The sequence below is a fragment of the Bemisia tabaci genome, chromosome 9 (assembly GCF_918797505.1).
Source record: "Bemisia tabaci chromosome 9, PGI_BMITA_v3".
NCBI classification, from domain to species: domain Eukaryota; kingdom Metazoa; phylum Arthropoda; class Insecta; order Hemiptera; family Aleyrodidae; genus Bemisia; species Bemisia tabaci.
In genome coordinates, this window is record NC_092801.1 from 21704113 (window position 1) to 21720761 (window position 16649).

Genomic DNA, 16649 nt, shown 5'->3' on the forward strand with positions numbered 1-16649 from the left:
TTGACGAAATTCGAAAAATTCCGAAAAGAATCTCTCGCTTAAATTGCGACAAAAGTGACGAAAATATGAAAAAATTCCGGACCCACTTGCGGGATTCCGCTCTTTATCAGTACTTACCCACCGCCCTGAAAAAAGTAGTACTTTTTCCGGACTTTTCGGAAATTCCGGACTTGTAGACACCCTGAAAACTTTACGACACCTTCATTCCGTAGGACGCCGGTGGGATAGGAAAGAAAAAGAACGAGAGCACTTTGAAAGTAGGTTACCACCGTATTGTTGGGTGGAAAAAAGGGGGACTTTGTGAAAGGGCGTCATTTCCTTTCCAATCAATTCCCTCTACTCCCCCTCAATTATTTCGTCCCCTCTACACTATCATTTACGCATATTTCTCACTTTTCACACGAGCGTGGCTCATCGGTAAGCTCCGCGTACATTCGATCGAAACCAGTTCTGCCGTACTAAGGAAAAACGCCGTGTGAACCTTCAGGCGTTGCCAAATATCCTTTGATAAAACACGAAGTTCCTGGTAAACATATTGATGTTTTTCTTCCAATTTTGCGTATAATTTTCTTCGCAATTATATCTAAAATTCCTGAAAATTTCAAGAAAAAATATTCATATAACTTGCCTCAAAAATAGACAATTTATCGCAGGAAATTTGGCAACTCTCGAATGTTCATACGGCATTTTTCCTTCGCACGGCAGAGTTGGTCTCACGTCGTTATTGATCGATTTGGGCGTGCAAAACGGGGCGTAGTATTAACACTTCAGTGTCACCTTTCCATTGTGACCGGGGCAGAAGCACGCAAGAAAGGGCAAGAAAAAAATCCGCAAGCGACCCTTAAAAGCACAGGGCCGTCGTCTCCCGGAAGAAAGAGCGTAACTCCATTCCAAGGTTGTCAACTTGATTAAAAAAATTAATTATTCTACAAAACTGTACCGGTGCAATGGAGATGTTGCATGTGTGAGGAATTTGCGATTTGACTGTTGATTCTTATGTAAAAGTTCGCGAGAAACACGATGGTGCCATTGGTTTTCTCTGAGATCAACTCCCAAGCTCAAAAAAAGCCCTCAAGTTGAGGCCAAAATGGAGGGGATATCCCACCCTACCCTGAGAGTCCACTTCTAGATCAAAACAAACTCTCCATGCAAAAATAGGGAGCAAATACATTAGCAGGGTTGCCACCTTATTTGGGGACTCCAAAACTGAAAACACGGCAACCCTGTCAAGGTATCTGCTCCCTATCTTTGCATGGAGAGTTTGCTTTGATGTAGAGGGGGACTCTCAGGGTAGGGTGGGATATTCCCTCCATTTTGGTCTCAACTTGAGAGCTTTTTTTGAGCTTGGGAGTTGATTTCAGAGAAAACCAGTGGCACCATCGTGTTTCTCGCGAACTTTTACATAAGAATCAACAGTCAAATCGCAAATTCCTCACACATGCAACATATCCATTTTCATCCACAACATGATTTTTGCATGACTTCAGTTAGAAATGCCAAAGACTATTTCCTTTAATTTGTAAGTTGTGAGGGGAGATTTGGCAGCATTGCGATGGGGTTACGTTCCTTCGTGACGGAAACGACAAAAAAACGAGTAATAATGACCCGCGAAAATGCACGGTGAAAGCGCGAACGAAGTCGTGTGATAACATCTTGACCTTGGATCGGCATAACTGATAGTCATGCACTGCGCTTCTTTTTACAAAAGAAATAGATTCAAATTCATGAACACACGGAAGGGTAAGATCTATGAAAGAATCAGGGACTTTTCATTGGGCGCTAGGCAGACCTTTCTAAAATTACAACCATAATATTCAATTTCGCTCTCATTCTTTTGGATTTTGTTGTGACGACACTTGCAAGGGCCCAGAAACCTCAGGAGTACCACTGAGAGAGGGGCTAGTGGGCTGATTGTCGAAATTGATAGACAGAGCGATAGACAAAGAAGACGGGGCTTTCGGCCATTGAGTCCGGAACGGACCGTATGTCTAAATAGCCGTAACTTTTTTTCAGAAAAGTCGGCATAGCTCAATACTGCCGTGCTAAGGAAGAACGCCGTCTGAACATTCGAGAGTTGTCTAATTTCCTCTGGAGAAATGCCCGTTTTTGAGGAAAGTTATGAATACTTTTCTTTGAAATTTTCAGAACATTTAGGCCATATTCCGAACCAAATTATCTGAGAAATTGGAAGAAAAATATTTACACACTTTCCTGAGAATAAGTGATTTGTCACAGGAAGTTTGGCAACGCTTGAAGGCTCATGCGGCGTTCTTACTTAGCACGGCAGAATATTACGCGAGTCTGCAGAAGAGTCTAGAGTCCCATTATACTGAGAGTCAAGACAATGTGAATCCATTTCTGATTGGTTCCCGTATTTTAGGCTTTCACAGTGTCACAAACGGGAATAAAGATTACATTTTCACCGATTGCAAAGATTATAATCTGGAATGGACCAGGGAATTACGGGTTCGGCAAGGAACAGACGGAATGAGAGAAGGAACGGAGAAAGGAATTTGAGAATGAGCCGATCAAAGATTACAAAAATCGTTCGATTTCTGTAACCTTTATTCCCGTTTGTGACTCCATGAGGGGGTGTTGTTTTGACTCTCAATACACGGAGAAAAAAACCTCGTGCGTGGGACCCGAAGTTTAGGTCATATGGATCTCTGAAGTTTTCGGATTGAGCATCTAAACACTTTAGGTCTAGCTGTCGACGTCCGGATCACACATCTGAAACTTCATTTCTTACATCTGAAGTACTTCACATGTGAGAACCGAAGTTTTTCGGATGTGAAAACCGAAGTACTTCAGATGTAAGAACTGAAGTTTCAGATGTGTGATCCGGACCTCGACAGCTAGACCTAAAGTGTTTAGATGATCAATCCGAAAACTTCAGAGATCCATATGACCTAAACTTCGGGCCCCACGCACGAAGTTTTTTCTCCGTGTATAAAGGGACTCTAGAAGAGTCTAGTGAGCCGGGCATGCAACAGTGTGGGACGACGCGACATCGACACATTAACGGTGCCTCCGTGAGGGGGGGGGGGGGGGGGGGGTTGGTGAGACGGATAAAAAAGAGGAAGACGGCTAAGTGGCCGCTTCATCTAATTTATTCATGTTCAAATGATCACGGTGCGCGGCAACGCGACGCGACGCCAGATCTGTGAATCCGTCGCTCCGACGAACGGCGCCGCGGCGACACAACGCAACGCAAGGCGACGACCGACGACGCAAGGGCGATGGAGGGCGGGTTAGGGCCAACGGCCACCGGACAGCAGCCGGATCTCACCGGTCCGCTCAGGCAGGACCTGCAACATCCTCTCGGGTAAATTGAAAAATGACGTCACGCAACGTTCAGTTCCCAACAGGTGTGCCTTCATCCTTGAATTTGATGACTTTGGGCTCCGATGTTAAGGTTGCAAGAGTTGAGGAACCCTAAGGAAATCGGAAAAATTGAAAAATGACGTCACGCAACGTTCAGTTCCCAACAGGTGTGCCTTCATCCTTGAATTTGATGACTTTGGGGGCCGATGATAAGGTTGCACGAGGTGAGGAGCCCTGAGGACATCGGGATAATTCACGGACTTTGATAAAAAGTAAAGAAAACTACGACACCAACATCCGGGTGTCTTCTAAAAATGGCTGGCCGAAGCGACGTATTATCGTTTCGAGTGAATTGAAAATTGACGTCACGCAACCACCAGTTCCCAACAGGTGTGCGTTCATCTTTGAATTCGATGACTTTGGGCACCGATGATAAGGTTGCAAGGATCGGAGAAATTCGAGGGCGTCGAAACGAGTCAAGAACTTGAAAAAAAGAAAAGAAAACCACGACAACAATTTCAGGGTGTCTGCTGAAACTGGCTGGCCAAAAATCAGTGAGGCACTCTTACGGTGCTTTACCAAAAAATTCGGTGCCTCCTCGACAGGAAATTTATGCACTTCAAAAACTTGCGTGGCATGAAGCGAAACAACTCGGAACTTCTGGCGGATTACAGGGTTGTCACAAAATTTAGAAAATGAAATTTCCTGAAATTTCCTTAAGGCATTTAAGTAAAATTCTCCGACAGTTGAAGAAATGCCAAATGATTAAATACACCTAATTTAAAATAATTCTCAGGCAACATTTGTTGCTCCGAACGCCAAATCCATTCTAAAGAGGAAATAAATGCGAATCAACAATTTTGCCCTGACTTTTTCATCATTTTCCCTGACATTTCTAGGTTTTCCCCGACTTTTTAAAATTCCCAGACAAATCCCCGTTTTCCCGGTATTCCCTGACTGTATCAACACTGGACAAAAAAAACACATTGGATCTAGAGTCCAGACTCTTAAAAACGTCGACAAGAAAAAGTACTCTTGATTCAATAAGAATCTGGCTTAAATCAAGAGCCAAGCCTCTTAATTTAAGCGGATTTCGTTTTGATTCAAGCAAGAATCCGATTGAATCAAGAGTATTTTTTCTTGTTAATGTTTTCAAGAGTCTGGACTCTAGATCCATTGTGTTTTTTTTTTTCCCAGTGAACCCTCCTCAAATCGGTAGCAAAGATACCCAGTTTCTAGGGCAGATTTCCTAATCTTTTCTTGATTTTCCTTAAAATTTTTCATTCCTGGACGATCTCGATTCTAGACACCATGCCATACAAAGGCACACGGCCTTTTACCAAAGGCAGGAGCGAACCCACGGCGAGAGCCGCTTACTCACCGTTGTTGCGGGGGTAAATAATTATGATTAGCATTTGACGAGGGGGGGGGGGGGGGGGGTTGGAATAGAGGAAGCGAAGGAAGCCGCACAGTGATTGATTTTCTGCCTCCAGAGAGGCATATTCATATTCCGCACTCGAAATCGGAGCCTGTGGCAGAGCTGCGGGTCGATTAGTCGTTATAATCGATTGATCGAATAACCTCGATCGATAAAAAGCATTGCGAAGATAGGGATCTATCGATCGAGTTCATTCGATAACGACTCAACTATCGACTCGTTGCGGCCGAGTCGCGCTCGCATCGGCACGCCTTTCCAATGCACAAATGACCCCACGTCACAGGGAACCGGGGGAGGAGGGGGGGGGGCAGGCGCCCACGGCTCGACGTCATCGTGGGGTCACGGGTTTCCTTCGAACGAGAAAAAAAGCAGTGGCGTGGCATGCTTTGCGATCAGTGTTCGAAACTCACAGGCGCCAACGCGCCAAATGCGCCTAAAAAATCGGCCAATGGCGCCTAAAAAATGAAGGTTCTGCGCCAACGTGGCCCTAAAAATTGCCCCCTAAAAATCTGGATTTTCACAGGAAGTCACATGAAGAAAGAAAAACAAATCTAGGTATTTGAATTGAAAAAACTCAGAATTTTCAGCACTACAAGTGAGAGCTTGCTTTTTCTATTCTTCACGATTTCATTCTTAGTGCGCTTTAGTCTTTCCCAAGTTACAGCTGCTTACTAGTTCTGTTACGAAAACATCTTGCGTCTAAATTTTCACTAAATGCGCCGTAATATATACGCAAAAAGTCAATTTGGCTCAAAAATAATCCCGAGGGAATTTCGTGCACGGTCAGGGAATTTTCGCGTATGAACAATAATTGCATACCGTGATGAGCGATACCGCGCTACGCCGCGATCCGCGACAGTGAAGATCGGCCATTTCCGTCCAATTCTGCTTGTTACCGTGGATTCAGCGAAATTCACCTTTTCGAAACAGTAAAACCATCCAGCAAACAAATACTGTTTTCCGTGAAAAAAAAAAATGGATTTGATTTGATGGCTTGCGATGATTACCATAAGTCAGGGAATTCTATCGGTCAAGTCAGGGAATTTTGCAACAGAATTTGACTTGCCACCCTGTCGAGAAATTTTTTTGGTTTTGCGTGATGCACAATCTGAACAGAAAACTCACCGAGTTTCTCGCGAAACGAACGGTAAGAGCATAAGGCGCGCGATACAACTATTTCAACTCCCCCGTGGCCCACATTGCATAACCTTGGATTTGAAGGAGAAACCAATTTTTGCAGCCATCATTACTGATTCACTGAGGTTATTGTCAAAACCGTTTCAACTGCAGGCGGGAAAAAGTGGGAGACTCCTCTACGTTTTCCCTGATGCACTTTCGATTTGCCTTTTCCTTGATGGTCAGCCTCGACTTACGCGCACTTCAGCTCTTTTTATCGCTAGGATTAGACAAAGTCACGTACAGAGAAAAAAAAGAGCAAAAAAATTAACGTGTTTTAATGACTCTAAAGCTTACAGCACTATAAACTCAGTCGAAAGGTTGTGTTCAAGTCACACTGCATGCCTTCTTTTATGACGAGGCCTTCACAAGAGAGGAAACCAGCGCGGCAGAATTTGCGTTGCATCGCGGCGTTGCGAAAATTTAGGTACGAAGCTGTTTCGATAAGTAGAAGTGCTGTTTTCGTTTGCGGTAGGTCGACGTTTTGGAGAGGTCGAATAATGACGGATACATACGTGTTTAGGAATTGGAGAGTTTTCTTTAAACTTATATCGTTAAACCGGAGAAGTACTGTATATTTGCTTAAAATTTAATGGTTTTTTTCCACTTTTATATTAGTAAGTAACCACGAAATTGGTTTCAATAAGCACCAGATTGACCGACTCTAAGAATAAAAGTGTTAACATTGGTTCTTATGGAGCTTTCGCTTCTGTTGACGTAGTCTACTTATTCTATGCCCATTTCAGCACTTCATACACCTGCAAATGGAGATGTTGCATGTGTGAGGGATTTGCGATTTGACCATTGATTCTTACGTAGAAGTTCGCGAGAAGCACGATGGTGCCACTGGTTTTCTCTAAAATCATATCCCAAGCTCAAAAAAAGCTCTCAAAGTGAGGCCAAAATGGAGGGGATATCCCACCCTACCCTGAGAGTCCACCTCTACATCAAAACAAACTCTCCATACATAGATAGGGACCAAATACATTAGCAGGGTTGCCACTTTATTTGGGGACTCCAAAACTGAAAACACGGCAACCCTGCTAATGTATTTGCTCTCTATCTTTGCATGGAGAGTTTGTCTTGATGTAGAGGTGGACTCTCAGGATAGCGTGGGATATCCCCTCCATTTTGGCCTCAACTTGAGAGCTTTTTTGAGCTTGGGATATGATTTCAGAGAAAACCAGTGGCACCATCGTGTTTCTCGCGAACTTTTAAATAAGAATCAATAGTCAAATCGCAAATCCCTCACACATGCAACATCTCCATTCTCCTTCTGTAAAAAAAAAAAAAAACATAACCTAACATTCATTGACTTCAAGAGACCCGCGCCTGAAGCCGGGCGAGAATTTTGATGAATCGTTAGGACGTCCGCAGCGAGCCAACGCTCGGCGAAAGTGAACGGAGGAGGGAGCACGAGCCGTGAAAAATTATGAAAAATGACAATTAGACAGCAATAACTACGCGTTTCCATGTCACGCTTAACGTGTCCGATAGTGAGTCGTCGAGCCTCGCCGTGGGAAGATGGATAGGCGCCCGGCGCGGCGGTGGGTTAAGAGCGTTTACAGAGCGATCGCGGATAAGACGCTCATTTTTCACGCGTCCCGCTGCCCCGTTCCGCCCTGTTAAGCCCAAGTAGCGTAACTCCGATTACTCTCGGTACAGGGTGTTCTAAATCTATTACGAAAAACGTACTTAGCGACTTAGTATTTTTACTCTCTTGAATGGACTAGAGTCCCTTTATACTGAGAGTCAAGACAACACCCCTCATGGAGTCACAAACCGGAATAAAGATTACAGAAATTATTGAACGTTTTTCGTAATCTTTGATCCGCTTATTCTCAAACTCCTTTCTCCGTTCCTTCTCTCATTCCGTTTGTTCCTTGCCGAACCCGCAATTCCCTGGTCCATTCCAGAATATAATCTTTGCAATCGGTGGAAATGTAATCTTTATTCCCGTTTGTGACACAGTGAAGGCCTAAAATACGGGAACCAATCAGAAATGGATTCACATTGTCTTGACTCTCAGTATAAAGGGACTCTAGAATGGACTGCGTTAAGCAGAAAGGACCAAGCCACACCAGCTACTGCGAAATTTACTTAGGTAGTTTAATTTTTTTAGGTGAAAATGGTTGTTCGGATTTTTGTGCAAATTTCAGTGCATTTTCTGCATAGCACAGAGCAAATTTCTTAAAAGTTTCAAAGGAATCCGTACAAACGCTCTCCTGTAAAAAATTAAATTACCCAGTTAAATTTGGCAATGACTGATGTAGTTTAGTTCCTTTCTGCTAAATGCGATACATATATCGAGGAGTAGAATGTCACTCTTACTTGCATGCGTGAGGGATTTCAGGGTTGCCACATACAGAGTAAACTGAACACAGGGATACTCTTGGTTCATAAATTGAGCAATTATTGAAGGAGATATGACAATGTGTTCGAATCTGCTAAAATACCTTTGTTTAAATGGGAAATGCCGTCAGATGACGTCGCTAGGTCACTTGACATCAACGTTTCGACGAAATTTCGAAGCTAGATTTTGAAAATTGAGAATAGAAAGTAGGCATTTTCAAAATATGTTAGCAATGTTTTCATGGGAGTTGGGATTTGCACAAGAACATTTTATTGCGTCATATCATTGCGTGATACTACGTGAAATGACTACCTTTACTATAATATAAATAGGTACTTATAATAAATAGATAAAAATGAAATTTTCCCATTTAAAAATTAACGAAGGACGTTACTTAGAAGTAAAAAATGGGAGCCAATGCATCTGAGCGATAGAGGACTCTTCAGGTAGAAATTGACGTAAGTCAACCCTCTTGTATATGATTACATACATTAGATAAATCTGAGTACCGGAGTGAATACCAAACAGTGAAAACATTAGACAAGCAAGATCATACTTCACGAATCAATTGGCAGAATATCTCATCCTGAGAGCAACGTAGCAAGTCTTCCGCAAATATCACGCATAAACCGTCCAGTGGCGAGGCGTGAATAATCGATTATCGATATTTCCTCATTTGAAGCTATGGTAAAGAATCGATTATTAAGGTGTTCGTTGCGGACACCCAGTTTATCGATACTTTTCCGTAGGTTTAATTGGCAGATCAATCGATATATCGCAAAGTACGCCGCGCCGCTAAAATCGTCGTCTCCGAGTCGAAAGAACGTACACTTAGCTACTTTCCAGCGTTCCGTAATCTCCATTTGGACTTTTTTTTACTGGAAAGTTAATCCGTGTTTTAAATAAAAATTTCACTAATTTTTTCTTTGATGATATGCAAAAATCAGCAACATTTCGGACAGAATTGCACGCAACCATATTCTTGTTTAATTGTTTGTAAGACAGTTTGGCGATCTTAGAATGGAGCTGTGTTCTTTCGCCCAGGATACGAGGATGCATTTTTAGCAATGTAATGATTACTGAAAATCGAAAGAGAAATAAGTGATACGGCAGAGTATATTCGGTATCCAGACGTGTGTTTACTTCCGCCACTGATACACTTTAATTAATAATCCCACGCGGAAAAAACATGAATTGCTGATTGAACAATTCAATTGCTAAAAAAGTGACTGCTATGTTTCAAACGTACATTTTACAATGGTGGGAAGCACAATTTACCAAGTATGTAGTTAAAATAGCATTTATTTTTTTGTTAAAGTAAGTAGCATTTTCTTGTTTTTAAAGCAGCATTTTGTTGTTGTTAAAGTAGCATTTGTTTGTTGTAAAATCTGCATTGAAACATTGCTGTCAATTTTGTTAACTGCCAAATTGTTAAATCAGCAATTTAATTTTTTCCGTTCGATCCGATTCAAACCCGTCGCGAAGGCGTGGAGCTACCACTAGAGACTCGAGTTGGGTTAGGTTAGGTCACGCAACTAAATCAACTCCGCGGCGATGCGGGAGGTGTCGCACGGAAATGAAGGCGCGCGCGGCGCGCCACTGCCAAGACGCGGGGATTCCTTCTGCTGCTACAATTATAACGAGCAGTTTCGAGTTTCTCTCTTTTTCTCTTCGATAAACTGTGCACTGTGGACGGCAAATAAATGACTCAGGTCAAAAAATGCGCAACCTTGATTTCGACGTTGCAAATTCCCGTTCATGTTTCATTTCTTTGAATAAAATTACAGCAATTGGGTATACGGATAGGGAATGGGAATGTATGAGTAAGGTATTGTTTATTATAGTATCGACATTGCAAGAGCTGCATCACTCTGTACTTAAAAAATTCCCCTCTCAATGCTCTATCCTCGATCATCATTTTACCTAGTCATTTTTTTAAACAAAAAAAAACAACTTTCTGATTCTTCGAGTTTAAAAACCATTCAAGTTTAAATGTGCACACACGATGACAACAACCCACTATTCTACTTCAACAAACCAGAATTTCAGCCTACGCAGAGCAGAAGATCCATCCAGTCCATGTGTGGCGTGGCGTGCGTTGCGATTTATCGATTAATCTGCCATTGAAACCTACAGAAAAGGATCGATAAATAGGGTATTCGCAACGAACACCTTAATAATCGATTCTTTACCATAGCTTCAAATGGGGAATCGTTAATCGATCATTCGCGCCTCGCCACTGTCCCGAGTTCGAACAGGGAAACTTTCTGCTGTGGAGCGGCTATCTCTCGGCGCCCACGACGAGGGCGGCACGGAGGTTAAAAACACATTTGTAACACTGAGTGGTGCTTATGATGTTTTATCTGTCGTATGGCGAGGTACTCGACTGCTATCTCGAGAGGGTAAATACTTGGCAGATGCCCTCTTTTCGGCTGAGTACGTCCGCTGTGAGGCGAATCGAACTGTAGAAACATCCAGCGCTCCTCGTTTTAATTATGATATGAGCTGGAGACATTTTGCTATCAAGATTTTGCCGTTCCGTAATCGTAAAAATAAATATAGGTAAATGGGACAAAAAAATAAAAATAAAAAAAGGAAAAGAAATAAGAAAGGAAGAGTAAAAAAAGGAAAAGAAAAGAAGGAGAAGAAGAAAAAAGGAAAAGAAAAGAAGGAGAAGAAAAAAAAGGAAAAGAAAAGAAGGAGAAAAAAAGGGGGGAAAAGGAAAAAAAGAAGGAAAAGAAAAAAGGAAAACAAGGGGGGGAAAAGGGGGAAAAAGGAAAAGGAAATAAGAAGGAAAAGAAAAAAAGGAAAAGAAAAGAAGGAAAAGAAAAGGAGAAAAAAAGGGGGAAAAATGGGAAAAAAGGAAAAAAGAAGGAAAAGAAAAAAAGGGGAAAAAGGGGGAAAAAGGAAAAGGAAAAAAGAAGGAAAAGAAAAAAAGGAAAAGAAAAAAGGAGAAGAGAGAAAGAAAAATGAAAAAGAAGAAAAAAATCCCAACCTGAGAATTTGAGAATCGCGTCAATTTTGCGGGCCACCACCTTCAGTTCGCTGGAGACTTTGATTGGAAATATTCAACCAGAATTTAGGTACCTAACTGCACTTTTCGTGGCAAATTTGGACCGCGTTTAACAGAAACGGTGTGTCAGTAATTTTGAGGTCAGGTCATGGAGCTTTTAGGGCCCAAAACGGCAGGCAAACTATGAATTAAAATTATCGAGAGTGACTTATTATTACAGTGGAGCTCTTGCATTTGTCAGGAATTTGCGATGTGAATACTAATTCTTTAGAAAAATTTCGCGAGAAACACGATGGTGCCACCGGTTTTCTCTGAAATCGACACCAAAGCTCAAAAAAAGCTCTCAAAGTTGAGGCCGTATTGGTGGGGATATCCTACGCTACCGCGAGAGTCCAATCAAGTCAAACCCTCCATGCAACGATGAGGAGCAATTTAAGAAATGAGGCGTTTGTCACTTTGGGGAACTCCAAAACTGGAAGCATGGCAACCCTGCGAATGTATTTGCTTCCTATCTTTGCACCGAGAGTGTCTTGATAAAGAGGTGGACTCTTGGGGTAGCGTGGGACATCCCCCCTATAACAGCCTCAACTTTGAGAGTTTTCTTTGAGCTTTGGGGCTGATTTCAGAGAAAACTAGTGGCACCATCGTGTTTCTCGCGAAATTTTACACAGGGATCAATACCTAAATCGCAAATTCCTGACACATGCAAGAGCTCCAATATCGCTGCGTCACCGTCCGCTTGCTGACTGCAAAAATTCGGAGTTGCGGTAACCCGGGTTGTCGAGAACAAGATGTAGTCTGGAAAATTGGCTCTAAAAACGGCGATAATCTCCACCCACAAGTTTAGTCCGGCTAAAGCTCGGCGTACAAACTCGTTAACACCTCTAGGGAAGCCGTACGAGAGTGGTCTGGCGAGTAATTCGCTAATCTCACTTGATGAGCGAACATGATCCGCCCGGTGCAAAATTCCCGACTTACGAGGGAGGCTGCTGGCTTCTCCCTGACCAGACAGCCGACACACCCCCTATCACGGCGGTCATGCAATTGCGAATTAACCCCTATCTCCGCCCCCCCCCCCCCCCACCCTACAGACACCACTTTTCCCTTCTGTAAGATCGGTTTTATCGTTTCAGCAGGTCAGGTTCAGCTCGATGACAAATATGTCGTGCTAAGGCATAGGGTACTCTATATGCTAAGGACGAACGCCATACAAGCATTCCGCTGTTGCCAAGTTTCCTCCGACAAAATATTTATTTTGGAGAGAAATTATGCATCATTTTTTTTTTTTTTTTCTTGTTGAAAATTTAAGATATTTTGGATTGAATTGTGCGAATAATATTCTGAAAAATTGGAGGATACTTAAATGGACAGCGTTCAACAGAAAGGAACCACGCCACATCAACTATCGTCAAATTTAACCGGACAATTTAATTTTGTACGAGAGAAAGTCTGTGTGGATTTCTTTGAAAATTTTAAGAAATTAGCTTCGCACTATGGAGAAAATTCACCAAAATTTGCACGAAAATCTGCACAGCCGTTTTCATGTAAAAAATTAAATTGCCAAGTTAAAGTTGGCAACAGCTGATGTGGCTTGGTTCCTTTCTGTTTAACGCGGTCCAAATATTCAGAATTTCCCGAGTAAATTCGTTGATTATAGGGAATACAACAACGTCTGAAGGCTCATACGGCGCTCTTCCTTAGTATACGTAAGAAGTGGACTTATTTCTGCTGAACGGAACGTGTTGGAAAGATAGGGTGTGCTCATGGTGAGCTGCATAAGATACATTGTAAAAAGGGGGGAGAGGGAGATTCCTTTTAGGGAAACGGAAAAGCGGGATTTCATAACTGACAAACAGAACTAAGTGGGTATGGGAGATTTCCTAAAATTCTCTCTCCTTTGATAATAACGTCAAAATTTAGTTAGAGAAAATGCGGAAATATATAAAGGGCTTTTTTTATATCCGAACCACAGTGGACCACAACGGAACGCATCACTTTTTTATCGCGTTCCACTGGCGCGATCCAACTGTTCCATGTGTTCCAGTGGAACGCTTGGATCACTCTTACAAGGTAAGTAGGTTGAGGTTGGTTCAGGCTGGTTGAACCAGCCCGAACCGCTATCATCGCGATCCATGCGTTCCACAGATTAAAAAAAAAGCCCTTAATTAAGTAAAACCTCACTGAGCTGAGCACAGAATAAACTGGATTACTTAAAGCAACCTGTTAGCTGATCACTGAAGGGAGTATAAGGCTCAACAGAAAAAACTTGGAAACAAATAGCACTTGATTTGCAATAGGTAGTGAGACTCAGTATGATTGCGTAGCCAGCACGCAAGTTTAGACTTAAAGGATTTCAGGATTTTTTAAAGATCCAGTCTATTCTCTGACAATTCCTGGTTTCCAAGACCTGAAAAAGCTACAGAGTATGGGATAAAATGGTGATGAAACGGAACTTGCTGTGGACTTTGACACTTAAGCTCACTTCCAGATTTTAAGGAACATTCCTTCCGTCGAACTTTAAATCTGGAATTCCCATTTTCCTCATCCTAGATCAATAAAAATATGAATTCTCAAGGTGCAAGAAATTAATGCTCTTGATGATACTATTTTGTTCATTGTTCGATATTTGCTATTTTTGAAATATAATCGTGCTGAAAATAAAGAATGCATCCAGCGCTCCAACACGAAGTGTGTGAACTCAACACCTGACAACAACCAAATAACATCTTTGAGTACCTATAGTACTGATGCCATATCGACGGTGAAATTACCAAACCACGTATCACGGTTAGCGACGTCGCAGACTTCCTGTCATACTTTATTTTTTAACTGAAAAACTACTTAACATCCAATCTTGAAAATTTCTGTGATTTTTCCTCTTTGTGCGGAGAAAATTCCGTGAAAATTTTAAGGAATGATATTGATTTGGTCTACTTCAAAAAAATAAAATGTGAGCGTAGATTTTTAAACACCGCAAACGAGATACGTGGTTTGGTAGTTTCACTGTCGATATGTGCACTTGTGCCTCGTGTCTGAGATTTTCGGAGCATACTGCAGCTGATGCACACTGACTTCAACACATGGTCCAAACCAGCAATGAGTGCACATATGTCAGGGGGAAAATTTTACTCTATATTAGACATTGTATGAAGTGGTCCACTTCGATTTTTGAAGTAAAATATGTTTGCCTCAGTTCCGTCGAAAATGCTGCACCCTGGAGGTGTACAAGTAAATCCAAAGAAGAAAATATGATAGGGAGGAAACTTACCAACTGCTTCACATACCTCAGCTTATAATCCAGATAAGAGAGTACGGACACCAGAATTAAAAATTCGGAAATAGTTACACTGAAAACACTAATGATAAACGTGGACCGGCACTTATCAGGTATGAATTTATGAAAAATAGAGGAACTTCGCTGAACACAACAGTAATGAGGTTAGAGCCGGCCGAACACCATGAACACAAAAACGCTGGCTTCCCGACCAAAACGTATGGTAGATTAATAACAAAGCAAGATTTACTACGGGAAACTGTAGATTACGAGTGCAGAAATTCGGAACACAAACACACAAAAATCTGGAGCGCACAATTCACGAGTTTCGGCGAAAGTTTCAAAGTTTCGGTTTCGTCTACCACAGCGGTGAGAACTTTGAACGAGGTCGTAAAGAACTAATCAGGCAGAAGGCGGGGAACATGGAAATAAAAATACTTTTATCAATTTACACGTTTCAACACACACAAACGCAAGCGATGGAAAATGAAAACAACGAGACGAGACAGCTAGAACTTCCAGCGTCGCGACGCCATCCGCCATATTCAGTATCACAATACGTCATTTTGGCGCAATTTTTTTGGATGAAGCTCATTGGCTAATTGCCAAAAAGCTATCTACGCTGTCTTTGCGCGCAGCGTTTTGATTGGCTGATTGACTGTGATTGTTTGGTGTGACGTCAACAAAGTACTCTGGTTCATTTCCATTCATTCCAAATGGTTGAAATAAATGGAATCTACAAAACCGGAAACTGATACCGGCAAGAAACGGAAATCCATTTCGGCGGAAATTTCAAATATTTTTAGTAGACGACCTTATTTTTTACAGTCCTGCTCGTAAATCTTAGGTCATTCTTGTAGCTTGATGTAATTTGCCAGTAATGATTTGCCCACGCATTAATAATTCGTTTTTTTCTGCCTCATATTTTAAGGCTGCAGAGAGTATTACATCATTAAGTATTTCATCTCGTAGCCGAACAATAAAACGACAAGATGATGTTACTTGGAAAGATAAAAGCTGCAAGTCAATGAAGTATTAATGTACTTCCTGGAATTACACTATTTCTTTATTCTTTTGTCGTAAATCTTCATCCTTTTTATGTCCTTACTTTTGAAATTATTACTTTTTACTTCTTCCAAATAAGCTGAGATCAGGACACATAATGTGAGAAAAATCCTTCCCAAAAACCATTGAATGGGATCAAAATGTTTGGTAAAAATACATACTTTTGAAGAGAAGAGTTTCCTATTTTTTTTTTTCATATACTTATCAATAAAATTATTGATGATGACCGAGTAAGCAACATAGAAGAGGCTGTTCAAAACTACTCAGTCTAGAGTTAAGTATTGATTTTTTTTCATTTGGAAGGTCTACAGTGAGGACCAATTGGAAGTAGATAAATAAATCCGATAAATAATTTTAGACACAAACATAACGTTCTTTGAAAGTGACCCTCTCTTTGCAAAATTAAGTAGGACCTCAGAGAGGAAGTCCAACCTTTTCTTGCTGAGCAGAACTTTTTGACTGCAGAGAGATTTTTTTGAAAATTCTTGTTTTGCAATTTTCAACTACTTTGGAAGAGACACTGGTTGTCCAGAGACTCATGGAGAAAAATCTCAGACTTATCAAGGATTATCTGAATGACTTGACTATTCCCCTGAAAACTAGGAGAACTAGTAGATACCAAAAAATACAACAAGAGTAAAAAGTTGAAGACTTTTTCATGAAAATTCGTTACATTCTTCGCTTGAAATGTTTACCTAGACTTTTCCTAGCTTTAGTTGCATGCTAACACCTTGATGTAGATTATCTACCTTAAGCAGGAACCATCTCTTACAATCAGAGGGCATGCTTTATGATACATCGATTGATCTGCTACCTAAACCTATGGAAAAGGATCGATAAACATGATGTTCTCAAAGAACACCTCTAAGTTTAGAATCGATTCTTAACCATAGCTTCAAACCGGGAATTATTGATAAGTAATCGATCGATCATTCATGCCTCACCACTGCTTAAAATTAGGATCAAAATAGCATGAAATAATTATCCTTTTTAACTTAAAACATTT

General features: G+C 41.4%; 1 protein-coding gene across 5 annotated transcripts in view; it reads right to left on the reverse strand.

The window, feature by feature from the left end:
- The window catches only part of Vha100-2 (V-type ATPase subunit a family protein Vha100-2), a 111405-nt gene extending 96354 nt beyond the window's left edge, over positions 1–15051 (reverse strand). For 2 of the 5 annotated variants that reach the window (XM_019047964.2, XM_019047962.2), the window contains exon 1: positions 14573–15049. The gene's annotated coding sequence lies outside the window, so the exon portion shown is untranslated. Of the gene's footprint in view, positions 1–14572 lie in introns of all 5 variants that reach the window. The other 3 variants (XM_019047965.2, XM_019047960.2, XM_019047959.2) reach the window with 3 other exon arrangements.
- Between the last annotated feature and the right edge of the window lie 1598 nt (positions 15052–16649).